The 13,312-nt window shown below is 55.4% G+C and overlaps 1 protein-coding gene across 6 annotated transcripts in view; it reads right to left on the bottom strand.

Annotated features, from left to right (window-relative positions):
* The window catches only part of Ncor2 (nuclear receptor corepressor 2), a 155,688-nt gene extending 144,207 nt beyond the window's left edge, over window positions 1-11,481 (bottom strand). For 5 of the 6 annotated variants that reach the window (XM_041649363.1, XM_041649364.1, XM_041649367.1 and 2 more), the window contains exon 1: window positions 11,281-11,480. The gene's annotated coding sequence lies outside the window, so the exon portion shown is untranslated. Of the gene's footprint in view, window positions 1-11,280 lie in introns of all 6 variants that reach the window. The other variant, XM_041649369.1, reaches the window with a different exon arrangement.
* Window positions 11,482-13,312: the final 1,831 nt, after the last annotated feature.

The raw sequence follows: 13,312 nt of genomic DNA, 5'->3' as shown, positions 1-13,312 counted from the left end.
GAGACAGCCAATGCCAGGCATCAGAGGACTAAAGAAGGGGGACTCAGCCCGGTGAGGGTGTAACATACTGACAAATCAGGAAAGAGCCCTTGGGACAGGCGATGTGTGAACAAAACTGATGATGGGGGGGGGCGCCTCAAGGGGGAACACCTCGAACAGAGATGTGCAAAGGCCCTGGGGTGGAGGCATATATAAGGAGAGGTAGCTGAGACCAACGTGGCGAGCACAGAAGGAGCAAGGGGCAGAGGGAGAGATCAGCTGTACCTTACCAGCCACTGTGAGGCCTGGTTCTACCACTGAGCCAGCTGGGTCGATGTGACTGGATTGTGTGTGTACACAGGCATGGGGAGGTCAGAGGACATCTCAATGCTGCTGCCCACGTCCTGACTACCTTGGTTTTGGTTTTTGTTGTTTTGAGAGAGGGTCTCATCCTGTGGCTTTCCAATTAGGTCAGCCTGGCTCACTAGCAAGTCCCAGGGATCCTATCTCCATCTCCCAAACAACTGGGATACAGCAGTGGCTTCCCCACCTTCCTAATGCTGTGACCCCCTTTCAATACAGTTCCTCATGCTGTGGTGACCCCCAACCAGAAAGTTATTTCCTTGCTATTTCAATAACTATAATTTTGCTACTGTTATGAATCGTAATGAATGCAGGATATCGGATAGGCGAGCCCTGTCTAAGGGTGGTTGAGAACCACAGGTTGAGGACCACAGGATTAGACGCTCACATGTCTATGCCAACTTTACATGGGTTCTGGGGACTGAACTCAAGTCCTCCTGTCTGTGCAGTGAGCACGGTACTGACAACGCCTGAGTTATTGTTTTTCTGTCTGTGTGTGCTCATGTATAGGGAGCATGGGCCATAGCATGTAAAGCCTAAAAAGTCAATTCTCTCCTTCTACATTTACATGGGTTCCAGGGATCAAACTCAGGTCACCAGACTTGTTAAAACAAGCACCTTTACCTGCTGAGCCACCTCAACCAGTCATGGTGACAGGCCCTGAATCTGTGATCCTTCTGCATCGGCATTCCAGTGCAAAGATTCCCAGCACGCACCGCCGTACCCAGCTGACTGAGGTTTCAATGGCACCTATGGCGTGGATGGCTGGAGCGACTGCTGAGAAGCAATCCACTTCCCAGAGTGAGTAGAGAAAGGAGCAGTCCCCAGGTGCTCACAATTCTCTGTTGTGGGAACCAGACGGCCAAAATCAAGAGCAGGGCTGGTCCTTCTGGGAATCCCAGGGAAACTCATCCTTCACCTTCCATGTTCCCAGGAGTCTGTAGTCCCAGACAGCCCTGCCTCCGTCTCTTTCCCATCTTCTGTCCACATGCCTTCATGTCAGCCCCTCCTAAGAGGACACCATGCTGCATTCAGGGGACACCGCCCTGCGGTATAGTGTCACCCTAAATGCTGATGTCCACGCTGACTCTTGACACTAAAGGTCACATCCTAGGGTTCTCCAAAGGAGAACTTGAGTAAGAGGAGACACTGATGAACCCAGGCCAGGAAACGGTCCATGAATAGAAAATAGATGGGGACAGGAAGCTAGGAAAGGTGGGCCAGGCAGTCTGAGGCCACAACCTCAGCCTCCCAAGTTGCAATAGGACCACCCAGGAGCCACTGTGCTTACAGAGAGGCTCAGCTGGCCAAGGGCAAACCTCTAGGGCCTGAGGGTCTCCAAGAATAACAACACCTCTCCAACCTCGTGGCCAGCTTAGCCTCCCCCAGCACGCTGATCTTGGTAGCTGATCTTGGTAGCTGATCTTGGTAGCCGGTATCAAGCATGGAGATACTGGGGATTGTCTCAGAGTGGCTCAGCAGGCACTGCAGAGACCAGCATGAAGACAGAGGGGCCAGAGACATCTCTAGGCCTGGCTCTGAGACTTAGGCCTTGAAGTTCCCAACAGAGAACATCCACAGACAAGACCAAAGAAAACTCCAGCCCTGCCCCCATCCACCAGCACTGGAATGTGGGATCTTCCCACAAGGGTGGGCAGGAGAATAGACCTCTAATGCAGTAAGTGAGACATATTCAGGAGGTAGAGGGCACCTGTGGGGTCCCCTCACATCCCTCCACTTGCCTCAAGAAGGGCTCTGAGCTAGGAAGTGACAGCAGGCTTCAGGGCTAATAATGAAAGGACCTCAGGGACGCTACCTGAGTCCTACACTAAGAGCAGAAGCCCCGACTATAAGGGGGTCCCTGACTCCCCCTTCGTCAACTTAGATCCTGGGATGCTGAGACCCTGCTGAAGATGGCAAGAGGGGCATGTACCCCAGCTCATGAGCTTGGAGCAGCTGGATCACGCCTGTGGGGTAAGAGCTTCCTTTCACCCTTTCGCACCCTGCAAGGTCCCCACTTTGCTCTAAGTCCACAGCAGCCTGTCCACACCTGGGCTTGAGCAGATTTCCTCAAGGGTCCAAAGTCACAGAATACCAAGTGCACCCAAAGGCAGAGGGGAGCCCAGTCACCAGCCCGGGGAAAACTGGCCATGGGGGTGGGGGTGGGGAACATAGACGGATTCTAAGGACACCTGCACAATAGAGACTGACCCTGGAGGCCACTCAGGCCAGTAAAGACTGACCCCAAGACTACTTTCCCAAAAGAGACTGGCCCTGGAACCCACCCAAACCAGGAAAGACTGACCCCAGAGCACCTGGATGCTGCATTCCCCCTAGCAGACAGCCCCACACCAGTCCCAGGCCCAATCCCAGCTCCAGCCACACCTGGGGCTCTCAACCATCTCCCTTCCCAATACAGTGCCACACAGGTAGGTCAGAGGAAATGGTAGGCACCTGAAAGCGTCTGGGGCAGTACCCCAGGGTCCCTGGGCACCAATAGGTGACATACCACCCCAGGATACATTCTTACTCTATCACCAGACAGGTGGTGGTGGCGCATGCCTTTAATCCCAGCACTTGGGAGGCAGAAGCAGGCGGATCTCTGTGGTCTACAAGAGCTAGTTCCAGGACAGACTCCAAAGCTACAGAGAAACCCTGTCTTGAAAAACCAAAACCACAAATTAAAAAAAAAAAAAGAAAGAAAGAAAGCAAAACCCAAAAAGAAAAAAAAAGTCACTCTGTCAAACCCCCAAGGCGCCCAAAGGTACTTGCTCAGAGTTTAACTTGCTAAGCCACACCCCAGTCAGCCTCAGTTTCCCCGAGGGAACATTGGTGGAAAGAACACCCTCACCCCCACCGCACTCAGGAGACAGGTTTTTATAGACACCCCACTTAGCACCTTCCTCCTGGACCTCAGCACTGAGGCAATTCTTAGGAATCCCCACGATAAGATAAAAATCAATGCTGGAAGCCAAGACAAAGGAATCTGGACTCAGGGAGATATGGATAAAAAACCCAAACACAGACTCATGCTAGTAAAGGCAGGCTTGCAGAGCTGCGTGGGAGCTCCTAAGCCACCAAAGTCAAGAGGAAACAGTGGGTTAAAAACGGGTGAGAATTCTGAAAACCATCAAGTCACCCAGAAACTGCTCAGCACTCCACACAAGTAGTTAAGAAGCGAATGGACTGGGCGCAAAGCCAGTGACCTCCTCATTTCCCCACTGATTACAACTGTCAGGTACCACTACCAGCCCAGGTGACTGGGCTAGGGACCCAAGCAAGAAGCAAGAGTCTTGGAAACATTCAATATGACTTCTAGACCCTGTCCAGGGCCTATGTCCTCAAATGCAAAAAAGTCAAAGGGGTCGAAGTACAAAGAAGTCAAAGGACTCCCCAACACACTGTTCTAGCTGTGTAGACCAGCCTTTCAGAGTTGGGAGTCAAACAAGTATTTATGGACCCCACCCAAAAGCTGCACTTCACAGAATCATTTAATAATAATAATAATAATAATAATAATAATAATAATTGCAAGCCTTTAATCCCAGAGCTCAGAAGGGAGAGGTAGTCAGACCTCTGAGTTCAAGGTCAGCCTGGTCTACACCATGAGTTCCTTGTTCCAGGACAACAAGGCAACACAGTGAAACCTGGTCTTGGAGAGGATGGGGATCGTGCAGCCATCACACCAGCCCAGGCACCCAGGGCACCAAGCAGCGGGTGGTACCCTTGTACTAAGTATGCCAGAACACAGACCAGAAAGGACCAGGAATGACAGACAACCAGTATGCAAGAGGGTCACACATACAATGTGTCACCAGGGATACACAGGAAAGTGGCTGGTGCTCCGCCAGCCTGCACAACCCAGTGTGTCTGCCTCAGGAATGGAACCCTGGAGAGCTGTCAGCAGTAGGTAGCCACCCCATACTCCCTACTGCCATCGTTCTCCCTATAGGCCCCAGCGGCTCCTTTTATAAGAGCGCTTTTCGCCCGATGGTGGCGCACGCCTTTAATCCCAGCTCGAAGAAGGCTAGGCGGTGGTGGTGCACACCTTTAATCCCAGCACTAGGGAGGCAGAGGCAGGCGGATCTCTGTGAGCTCGAGACCAGCCTGGTCTACAGAGCTAGTTCCAGGACAGGCTCCAAAGCCACAGAGAAACCCTGTCTCGAAAAACCAAAAAAAAAAAAAAGTGCTTTTCGATGAAGCCCAGAAACTTCTGCAGTTTACAAAACACAACTTCTTGGAGCTTTTTCTTTTCTCTTTTGACAAATACACAAAAGGCAGCATCAGCCACCAGCCTAAGTGAGCCAGAGCTGTGTGCACAAACATGTGGCAGCCAGCTGTGATGACACACGCCTGTTGTCCTAGCACTCACAAGGCTGAGATGCGAGTCCCAGGCCAGCCTGGGCTACAGATGAGTGAGACTCTGTGGTGGTGTGAATGACGACGGCACCCACTGACTCAAAGGTTTGAATGCTTGGTCTCCAGTGAGTGGAACTGGGAAGGTAGGAGGTGTGACCTTGTTGTAGAAAAATATGTCACTGGGAGTCAGCTTTGAAACTTCCAAGCCCACACCAGACCCTATCTCTGTCTGTGTGTCTCTCTCTGTCTCTGTGTGTCTGTGTGGTGTAGGCGTCTGTCTCCTTCCCCTCCCTCCCCCTCCCCCCCCCCTCTCTCTCTCTCTGCCTGCTGCCTACGGATCTGGATACAAAGCTCTAGTCTACTGCTCCAGTTCCATTCCTGTCTGTTTCCCACCATGATGATCCTGAACTAAACTTCGGAAACTATAAGCAAGCCCCCAATTAAACACTTTCATGAGGGCTGCCTTGGTCATGTTGTCTCTTCACTGCAACAGAGCACTGACTAAGACAGACCCTGTGCCACCCCCACCCCCCCCAAAAAAAGGAGAAAGAAAAGAGTCTTTGCCATATTATTTCATAGCAAAGAAAGTCTCACTTACAGGAGGCAGGTCCTCCCCAGAGGACCAGAGGAAATAGCACACCAGGGTCCCGGCTGGGTCAGCAACCACCGCATCATGCATCACTGTGTGCCATCCAGCGCATAAAGACAGAGCCACCTAAGCATGGTTCACTCCAGCTGCCTGCTGAGCCTGGGAAAGGGGAAGTGGAAGGGTGTTGGGACCTTGACTTGGCAGAGCCCTCCTGCACACCTGCTTCGAGAATTCCTGGCACTCCAGCCATATTACCTGGGCCTAGGGCTCCCTGGCCCACCAGTTTCTTGCTTCTCTCATTATTAACGGTTAAGTTCAGTAGAGCCTGTCTTCTCAGCTACTCTGGAGGTGGAGGCAGGAGGACTCCAAGTTCAAGATCAGTCTGGGCAACTTTACAAGTCTGTTCCATAAATAAAAAGGCAAAGAGAAGCAGGATGTGGCACAGTTGACTGAGAACTTACCTAGCTACACAAGGACCTGGCTTCAATCCTGAGGACTACAAACCAAGAACAAAATTATAATCATTCCTTTCCTGGGTGGTACCGATCTTACTACAAAGGCTCAGAAGCAGAAGACACAATAAAACAGTGGTTCTCGACCTGTAGGTCTGACCCTTTGGAGGTCATACGACTCCTTCACAGGGGTTGCTGAAGACCACCTGAAAACACAGATCTTTACATTATGATTCATAATAGTAGCAAAATTACAGTTATGAAGTAGCAATGAAAATAATGTTACGGTTGGGGTCCCCACCGCATGAGGAGCTATATTAAAGGGCTGCAGCGTTAGGAAGGTGGAGATCACTGCTCTAGAACATCCCCACCACTACTAACTTTCCAGCGCCAGAGACTGGTGAGAAAAGGAGGCCGTAACGTGGGTACCCAGGCCGTAGGAAGGAGGCTGAGAACAGGGGAACACTGAGCCACGCATAGGACAGGCAGACCTTCAGGATTCAGGACAGCATGGAACACAGAAAGCTGGCAGAACATGGGGTGGGGAATGAGATACTTGGTGCCAACCTTGCTCCTACATTCAGCTCCACCCCAGTGGCCACTGTGCACAGGGCAACCAGACAGTCACCAAAGCTGTTTAAGTGAACTAAAATTAAATAAAGCCGCCTGCTCCGTAGCTCGGTGCTCTGGACACAAAGGGAAACACAGGAAGTCACGATATGGTCTTTCCAAAACACCCCTAAGGTATCCCAACCATCAGGATTACTACAGAGGGAGGGGGAAACCCCCAGATATACGAGAAGGTACCATTCCTACCCTCATCTCCACAGCACTCTCCAGTCCCCCAAGCTGCTATTGATCTCCCCAGCAGGTTGATTACAGGTGGGAGGGGAAACCTCAGCTCAGAGAGCAGAGAAGCAGCTGAGCCAAGAGTCACCAACCAGGGAAAGGGGAGGAGCCCTGAGTCTCCAGAGGGCCACAAGCCCCAACCTGGGGTCAAGGGAAGACACTAGACCGGCCAGACACAAGAGGAGCCTTCCCAGCAGCCCTTCAGGAGGGAGGAGTCCAGACTGGGGATGCAGCTCAATGGTATAAATACTTGCCTGGCACACGGGAGCCCATGGGTTCAACCCTAGTACTACAATAAATAAGCAAACAAACAAGGAAAAAAGATGACAAAATGCATCCTGTCCAACCAAACAGCAAGTACAAAGAACATGAATCCCCATGACAAATTAAGTCTTCGCTCTCAAATGGGGAAGCTACATTCAGTGACAGCAGATCCGAAGCCACGTGCCGTCTTGTATGATCCTCACGATATTAAGACCCCAGCAGCAGTGGCGGCGGCAGTAGAAAGGATGGTGGTAGCCCCATTTTACAGAGGAACAAACTATCAGGCTCAGAGAGGTTAAGTAACCTCCCCAGGGCCAAACAGACTGTGCCATTGCAGTGCTGAGCACCAAACCTTGGCCTCTGCAATCCCCGCTAGTTTCCGCTGGTGGGGGAGGGCAAGGTTCCAACGAGACAGATGAGAACTACAGGTTCCATAGGCACCAGCCTGGCGCACCACTAGTGAGCCAGAAAAGACTGTTTGGAAGTTTTACAATGCTAAGTCAACCAGCAGCTTAGTCAAAGCGGATCAGGCAGCCTATCCCCTGCTGTGCTTCCATGATCCTTTCGGCATCTATGAACCAGAAGATAGTGACTAGCCAGGGGCCCAAGGGCAGGACAGTGTGGAGCACCTGCCCTACCATAGTGATGGAGGTGACTTCACTCACCACCACCACCACCACATGTACACAGTTCCCCTGTGACCTCAGGCAACTGCACCCTCTGACCTGTGGCACTCTCAGGAGCAGGACCTCTGCCAGCACAGGCAGATTCCCCAGGGAGACACCCACAAGAGCTGAGCACTCCAGGCAGGATACAGGGCTCCCCCTTGCAGCTTCATGCCCTGTTAGACACCATGCTAAATAATTCAAACCCCTGTTTTCATTTCAAAATAAACACAGCACTGTCGCCAAGGCAGATGCCAAAAATTTGCATGAATGTTTGAGATAAAATGAGACTTCAAAGAAATGCCAGCCTGCCGCTGGCACCGCCCCCTCTCCGAACCCTGGGAGAATGAGTTCCCAGTCTCCAAGCTGCTCTCCTCCCACAGCCCTGCAAAGATCAGCAGGTGCCACCTCATGAGAAAGGTCGGTTCCTGCTGCCATCCTCCCTGCAGCTGGCCAAGGCCAAGGCTGTGTCCTACATGACCTGTGAACAGTCCAGGTGTTAGTTCCCACTTCCAAGGCCAGGCGTCAAACCTCTCTGGGCCTCTGTGACACCATCTATAAGATAGGACAGTTACGTCCCCACAGGCCAAGCCCACCTCAGAATGTTCCAGAAGATTCATGTCCGGTGCACACACAAAGACAATTTCTAAATGCTGGCACACACAGTAAGCGCTTGCTGGATGTCACCATTTTGCTACTGCAATTGCAAAGCTATCAGTTCAGAGAAGAGAATTCACCCGACACAACAGAAAGTGGATTTCTGATCAGCCTCCTATAAGGAGGTTCACCTGGCCCTTCCTTCCCAGCCGCTGCTCCTCCCCAGGGAGGCAGATCTTCTGAACTACCTTCCCCGCCTGGCTTTGTGTAGCCCTGCCCTCCCCAGACAGTTGTCTCAGCTCACAGACAGACACACAGAGACACACACACACACACACACACACGCAAGCAAACACTGTTATCCCCCGGGCACCTTAAGCAGGAATCACCAGCTCCTGCAAGCTGCCACCCTTGCAGGGAACTGTACCCAAGTTATCACCTGGGGAGGCTGCTATATGGTATTGTAGACACGAACAGGAAACAGAGCAGGGAAAAACGGCATACAGAGGTTGAAAAAAAAAAAAAAACAGCTCCAGCGCTACTGATATAGCTCGTGAATGCCAGCTGGATCAATCTCCGGTCTAACTGGGTGGTGAGAGGGTGCCGCCCCCATCTGGGAAGATAGCACCAGGTTCCCCACCAGCAGCTTTGGGTGGGACCCAGCTAGAAACAACAGGTCCATTTCCAGCCAGGACTCCAGGGTCCCTGTGGAGAAGGGGATGTGGAGTCGCAGCACCTGCTGGCCCAGAACAATCCCACATCCAGTTGTGTGGCAGCTCAGTTCCTGTTTGCAGAGCTAGGAAACCTTTGGGAGGCCACGGGAGTATTCACTGGGAGAAAAGAAGGGATTAAGCCATGAGCCTTCACTAAGGGGGGGGAGGGGCACAGCCCCAGGCGGGGTCTCCATCCCTCACCAGGGCCTGACAGCCACATTACCACGGACATGGGTTTATCAATAGTATTGATTCCTGGGTAAGCGTAATAGCTCCGTGGGAAGAGGCCAAGTCTGGACACTCACCCCCACCCCCACATCTGGACCTGAACACTGCAGGCTCCCCAGGCACCCCAAGGTAACAGCGGTAAATTTCCAAGCAGGGCCATGGCAGGAATGCAGGGAAGCTAGGCAGTACCCGAAATGCCCTCACTACCCCCTCCACCACTCCGCAGCTCAGCTAGCTGCCAACTCCGTGTTTGCCTGTGTTCAATGGGCTGAGGCCTGGCCCTTCTCCATCCTGTAGGGCTCCTCCATCCTGGGGGCCTCCTCCATCAGACCCTCCCAGCTCCCAAAGGTGAGGCGGACACTCCCCATGGGTTTCCCCAATCTTGAGTACAAACAGAGCAAGGATGACAATCCGGTAATAACAGTAGTCACAGTAACCTACCCAAGGACCCTCTCACAGACTCAGTTCACGGAAGCACCCCAGACCTGGGAACTGATTTTTTTTCACCCTCACTCTGCAGAAGAGAAGACGGAAAACACAGACAGGTGAAGTCATCTGCCCCCATCAGAGCCACCATCTAAGATTCGAACCAACAGGCTGAGCGGCAGACCCAGCAAGAATGCTAAGGTCTCAGGCCACCTCAAGCTCGCCTCAGGCTCCCTGACTATTCTGCCCGCTCCTCAACAATTCAAAAAAAAAAAAAGGGCCACCCACGAAGTCCCCAGCAGTGGCCTGAGATGCCACCCCCACGCGCCTGGCCTCAGAGCCCCTTTCATCAAAGCAGCCGCAAGGACCAGAGCAGGATTCAAAAGGGCAAAGTCAAGGCCACCCTAACACTGCCCACAGAGCCCCCAACACTGCCTCCCACTTCTCCCTCCTCCCTCACACATCCCTCCATCAAATCTGCAAGGATGGGGAAAAATCGTAATCGTAATAAAACCAGTTCTCACCAACGGGGGAGTGGGGAGGGGAGGAGAAGGGGAGGAAGGGAGGAGGCTAAGATCGAACGGATCCGCCCCCGCTGCCTGCACCAGACTCTCGGGGAGGGCGCGCGCACGCCGGCGGGTGGACCTGGCTGCGCGAATAAAGCTACAATGTAAAGATTTTGCAGCCGTCGCTGCTTGGCGCCCCCAGCTCACGGGGGCCTCCGGGGACCGCCCGTCTGGACGCCCGCTTCGCTCTCCTCCCGCAAGGTCGGGAGGGAAGGCCGCTTCCCACGCGCGTCCGGGGGGCGCTGGGGCTCCGGGCCTCCCCGCTAGGCTCGGATCTGTAACTTCCCAAACTAGTGGCATCCCAAGTATCCGCACCGCCAAGGGGAGGGAACAGGAGGCGGCGCCGCGTCACCGGAGGGGGAGGGGGCGCGGCCGCCCACAGGATCCTCGGGTCCCCAGGATGCGCCATCCCCAAATCCCCCAGGCAAGCTGCCCGGGAGGGGCCCCAAATCTTTGGACTGCGCCAGCCACCCTGAGAATCAGAGTTCTCAGGCTGCGCCACAACAGAGGGTCCACGGGTCCCCGCCTGCTCCACACCAAAAGGTCCATCAGTCAGTCCTCAGGCTGCGCCACTCTGCAGGGTCCCCTGTGCATGGCCTTCGACAGACCGGAGAGTATTGGGGTCCTGGCCTAAATTGCCCGCAGAGTCCCCGGTTCCTGACCTGAACCACCCGTGAAGGTTCCCAAGTCCAGGCCTGCACCTCCCTGCAGGGTCTCCGGGTCTTAGCCTATGCCATCTCAGAAGGTCCCCAGGTCCTGGCTTGTACCACCCCAGAAGAGTACTGGGGTCCTGGCCTGCTTCATCCAAGAGGGTCCTGGGTCCCGGCCTGCACCTCCTTGCAGGGCTCTCCAGTCCTCAGGCTGTGCCACCCCACAGGATCCCCAGGTCCTCAGGCTGCGCCACCCCGAAGGTACCCGGGTCCCGGTCTGTACCGCCTGGTGGGTCCCCGGTTCTTGGCCTGTTCCATCCCGCAGGGTCCCCGGTTCTCGGCCTGCTCCACCCGGCAGGGTCCCCGAGTCCTGGCCTGTTCCATCCCGCAGGGTTCCGGGTGCGCGGGTCGCGGCCTGCACCGCCCTGCAAGGTCCCGGGAGTTCCCGAAGTTCCCGCGCCCCCGCGCGCGCCCCGCCGCGCCGCCTGTCCCCTCGGGGGCGCCAACTCCGCCGCGTGCGCCGCCCCGGCCCGGAAGCCACCCGCTCCCCGCCACCCTCCGCGCACTCGGCCCGACTCACCTCGCCGGCGGCGGCACCGGGCGCTGGAGCCGGGCGGCAGCGCCGATCGGGCTCGAGGACGCGGCGGGCCCAGGCAGGGAGCCTGCGGTCTCCGCCCGCCGCGCTACGACGCGGGGCCCGGGCGCGCGGGCCGCTGCGGGGCGCGCATGGCGGGCGCGGGCGGCTGGCGCGGGGACGGGGATGTGGCCCGGCCTGCGCTGCCCGCGGCTCCGCTCCTGGCGGCTAGGGGGCGGGGCGAGGGGAGGGACCTCGTGAAGGCCCGCCCAAGCCGCCTTAAAGGGCCCGTGTGCACGCCTTCCAGGCCTGCGCACCCCGCGGCGAGCACGGCAAGCAGCGTTTCTGGCCGGAGGAAGGCGGAGCAAGCGGCTCCCCGCCCCCTCCCGCTCCGCGAACCCCAGAGACTTCACGGGAATCGCGTTTCAGCTATTAAATTATAACTCAGGAGTGTCCAGGGGATGCGGAGACGACGCCCCGGGGAAGGCCACCCACGGAGCCCTCAGAGACGCGTGCAGATGCTCAACGACGCGCTGGGCCTCGCCTCGGAGATCAGCCCATGGGGAACGCTCCGCGAACCCCAGCCAGTGGCGAACAGGTTTAATGACTAGCATATGAGATCCTGGAGAGACCAACGCTAGTTCACAGCACGCGGGTCTCGGTGCGGTGCCCTGTTACCAGGGCTCATCACGTCCAAGAGTCAACACCCATAGGTAATTTTCTAGGACGCCTGCATAGGCTGCGCTCTGAGCCTGTGGCCCACCCTTGGACACACAGCCAGGACCATTCGACCCCAGTAGGAACTTGCCCACTAGCTTCAGGGGCTCACTGACACACACACACACACACACACCACAGTGGGCCCTCTCAGCCTCTGATCTCAACAGCAGCCAGGCGGCAAGGGAGCCCAGCCCTGCAGCCGCCTCCTCCCTCCTCTTCTGCTTTCCCTAGACGCGTTGGAGAGTTTGAATTTTTTTTTTCAATTTAACTTTCCTTTTTTGGAGTGAAGTCTCAGCAGATTCGGTTCTGCCGAAGAGAGAGCCTCTTGGGAGCTGGGGAATGGCTGCGGCGGGAGTGTGGTTGCCAGGTCAGGGGCCTCTTCCTCAGGGGTGCTGGGGTTCCTGCACCCATGCAAAGGGTTCCCTCTCTACCCCTGAGCTTTGAATAGGGGCGAGGGCGGGGGGGGGGGGGGGTAAATGGTGAAGGGGAACCGAGTCTAAGAGTGGGAAAAAAAGGAAGTGTACGAGTGGGCGGGTGCCCTTTGGAACAGGAGTCATAGGTCAGGGGCACACGCCCATCTTGTTTCACCCACTCTGGTAGCCCTGTCTAGCTGACAGTGTAAAAGCCCAAAACCAGAGCTGCAGAAGGCCGGTTGAATCTGCCAGGGAGAGGGAAGAGACAAGGCTAGCCCTCCCACTCCAACCTTCCTACTGGTCCCCTGGAGTCATCTGGGGACACTCCTCATTTGCAACCGTTCAGGTTTCTCTCTTAGGCCCCAGAGTCTTAGGGAAGCCTCACCAGGAGCCCTGGAGCAGCTTCTCCACCCACATCTCTGTAAGGCAAAGCCGCTGAGGCCAGAGGAGGACACAGCCCTCAAGGGGACTGGTGGCTTCTTGCCACCATCTACTGCTATAAACTGTGAAGCCCTGTCCTACTGAACCACAGGGAAGGTCAGACACACTCCATGGTGACTCTGAAGCTTCATTCCAAAGGCCTGGCTGAGTCTCCTGTTGATTCCCCATGACCTAATAGTAGGCCCAAGTCTGAGAAACAAATCCTGCCCTGCCCAAATGCCCCAGCCACAAATTCCCAATGGGTGCTCCCACACAGGCTCTAGAGAGACATGCTGGCAGCAAGAAACCTCAGCTGAGCTGAACCCACCCCATCCCTACACCCTGGCACCCCGACAGCTACTTCCTTCATGACGCCCCACCCTGTGTGCTACTGGGCACTTAGGGGTGGGGAAATAAGGGCAGTTGATAGGAAGGCAGCTTCAAGCAGTGCCTGAAGAGCCTGGATTTCAGAAGTGGCTCAAGGA

This window comes from Microtus oregoni, unplaced genomic scaffold, assembly GCF_018167655.1.
Source record: "Microtus oregoni isolate MIOR12 unplaced genomic scaffold, Mior012 000003F_ref0000135, whole genome shotgun sequence".
Taxonomy (NCBI): domain Eukaryota; kingdom Metazoa; phylum Chordata; class Mammalia; order Rodentia; family Cricetidae; genus Microtus; species Microtus oregoni.
Note: the sequence above shows the minus strand (reverse complement) of the source record. Positions and strands in the feature narration are given on the sequence as shown.